Source organism: Chrysochloris asiatica, unplaced genomic scaffold (genome assembly GCF_000296735.1).
Source record: "Chrysochloris asiatica unplaced genomic scaffold, ChrAsi1.0 scaffold00002, whole genome shotgun sequence".
NCBI lineage: Eukaryota > Metazoa > Chordata > Mammalia > Afrosoricida > Chrysochloridae > Chrysochloris > Chrysochloris asiatica.
Window position 1 is genome coordinate 30,879,386 of NW_006408520.1, and position 3,120 is coordinate 30,882,505.

At 37.6% G+C, this 3,120-nt stretch overlaps 1 pseudogene; it reads right to left on the reverse strand.

Annotated features, from left to right (window-relative positions):
- Window positions 1-3,120, reverse strand: part of LOC102828835 — a 25,799-nt pseudogene that overhangs the window by 19,169 nt on the left and 3,510 nt on the right.

Below are 3,120 nucleotides of genomic sequence, written 5' to 3' on the forward strand. Positions count from 1 at the left end.
TGAGTTGGTTCTTAGTCATAACGACCATGTATATAGTTTCTGAGGCTGTTATTCTTTACGAGAGTAGCAAGTCTGTTCTTTCTCCCTCAGAGTGCCTGGAGGACTCCAACTGTTGAACATACAGTTAACAGCTGATGTGTAACCCACTATGCCACCAGGGCTCCTTGCTCAAAGGCAATTGGACAAGATTAAAAGCATAAAATGGCAAATGATATTTAGCAAAACATTTTTATTTTACCTTGAATCCTGCTTTGAGGCCTTTGCAAATTGAGGTTCCACCTTTAGCTTTTTAAGGCAGGTTTACAGTGATGTTTTGGTAAGCACTATCATCACTTTTTTTCTGTCAGATAACTTTGGATTTGAGCAAAATCTTCAAATATGACCATCCCAATCAGAGATCCATTCTCAATAATTTGAATCAAGTAGAGCTCTACTGCTTGGTTTATGAGAATGAGATGATTGTCCTATAAGAATAAGATGTCAGAGCAACTTCATAGAGTATGATGAAAGACATAGGCATGCATAAACTATGTGTCATGATAATACTTGCTATATTTAAAATGTCCACACCTACATTTTATTAAAAAAGTAAAAAAAAAATCAATTCATGGTATACTTGAAAAATCTATACCTTTACATTGAACAGTTTTACATTCAGGAATTTCTCATAAGGAAATAATTTTAAAAGATGCTCATTGAAATGTAGTTATTAATACTAACAAGCTGAAAATCTTCAAAGTGTTCAACAATAGATTGACTAGACCTTGGCAAGTGCATGTGATACAACCATTAAAAATTAGAGTGTTAAGAGCATTTTTTACATGGGCATATTTTAGGTATATTTAAAAAAATCAGATGATTATACCTTATATAATACTATCACATTTTAGAGGAGAAAATGACTGGAACTGTATATGCTTATGGGAAGCGGTTCTGAAGGATAAACACTGAACTCTGAATGACAAAGTCAGTAGATTGAGCCCACTAACTGCTCCTTGTGAGAAAGAGGAGGTTTTCTGCTACTGCAAATATTTAACCTCAGAATTCCTATACAGGGCCAACATGAATTGGAACCAACTTGACAACACTTGACATGCTGAAAAGTAATTATTATGGTGGCAGAATTATGGATGATTTTTTTCTTCTTGTTAATTTATATATTTTCTAATTAATTAAAAACAAAGGTTGTTGTTGTTGTTGTTGTTGTTAAGTGCCATCGAGTCGGTTCCGACCCATAGCGACCCTGTACAGGGTTTCCGAGGGTGTAAATCTTTACGGGAGTAGAAAGCCTCATCTTTCTCCCGCGGAGCGGCTGGTAGTTTCGAACCGCTGACCTTAAGGTTCGCAGCCCGATTCGTAGCCACTACGCTACCAGAGACTAAAATTTATCTATCATCTAATAACCTTAATATAGCAACAATTTTTATTTTATCATGTTATCTTCTCATACTTATTCATATAAAAGCATTTGCACTAATATTAATTGTTGTTTTTAAATGCTGTCCAGTTAGTTTCAACCCATAGTGACCCTGTATAAGGTTTCTGAGGAGTGGCTGGTGAACTTGAACCGGTGACTTTGCAGTTCAAACCATCCTCGCAGTCCAGCACATTAATCCACAGTGCCACACCAGTTTATAAAAACTATATCTAAGATTATATTTCTATTAACTTCAATAATTTCAGAGATCAAGTTAACTGTCTTCCTATGGCTATGCCTCCAGATTTATCAAGTACCAAACAGACTACACGCTGTTTGGATTTGAGCAATGAAAATGTAGTAGGTGCTGGAGGGCTGGTTCCTGTCCTGTGAGATGCATCCTGAAAGTCATTAGAGTCTGGGATTACATCCCATGTGCTTCTGTGGTTGCATTATTTTGTTTTGTAGGGTTGGAGCTTCTGAATTGTGTGTTTCTGCTGCACACAATTCAACTACCTAGAAAAAAAAAATCAATGAAAAGATAAGGCTATAATTGATGAGGTTTTCTGCCTTCCTTTCCAAATATGTTAATTGGCTGTCATCCTGCCCTCCACAGATTTATTTCTTGACAATTAAAATTTACATCCTAATCTAACATTCTGACATCCATTTTGCATACTCAGAGGCATGTGGTGAAAAATGAGGTAAGATTCATTGGAAATTTTTTTACCAGGTTTAGTTAGTTATAGGTAGATAATGGCTGTGGGGAATGATATCAACCAATACGGCAGCTTAAACTAACTTCTTTCTTTTTTAGATTCTTGGAGTTAGGCAGAGGATTCCAACCCTGAGTTAACTTTGATGGAAAAAGGACAGGGTTGATTTCTAGAATGCTCTTTAAGAGTTGTTGTTGTTGTTAGGTGCCATCAAGTCAGTACTGACTCATAGCGACCTTATGCAAGGCAGAATGAAACACTGCCTGATCCTGGGCCAACCTCACTACTTATTGCCACGCTTGACTCCATCGATGCTGCCACTTGGCCAATCCATCTCATTGGGGGTCTTCCTTTTTTTCTCTGACCCTCCACCTTATCAAACATGATATCCATTTCCAGCGACTGGTCCCTCCTGACAGTATGTCCGAAGTATAAGAGACGAAGTTTGGCCATCTTGGCCTCCAAGGAGCACTCTGGCTGCACTTCTTCCAAACGGATTTATTAGTTCTTTTGGTAGCCCATGGCACTTTCAATATTCTCCTCCAACACCATAACTCAAAAGCATCACTTCTTCTACTGTCTTCCTTATTCACTGTCCAGTTTTCACATGCATATGAGGTTATTGAAAATACCATGGCTTGGGTCAGGCTTAGTCCTCAAGCTGACATCTTTGCTCTTCAACACTTTAAACAAGTCTTGTGCAGCAGACTTGCCTAAGGCAATACGTTGTTTGATTTCTTGACTGCTGTTTCAGTGAGTGTTGATAGTTGATCCAAGAAGAATGAAGTCCTTGACAACTTCAAATATTTTCTCCATTGATAAGAATGCTGTTTATTGGTCTAGTGGTGAGGATTTTTGTTTTCTTGACATTGAGACATAATCCATACTGAAGGCTGTACTCTTTGATCTTCATCAGTAAATGTTTTAAGTCCTCTTCACTTTCAGCAAGGAAGGTTGTATCATCTGCATATCGCAGGTTGTTAATGT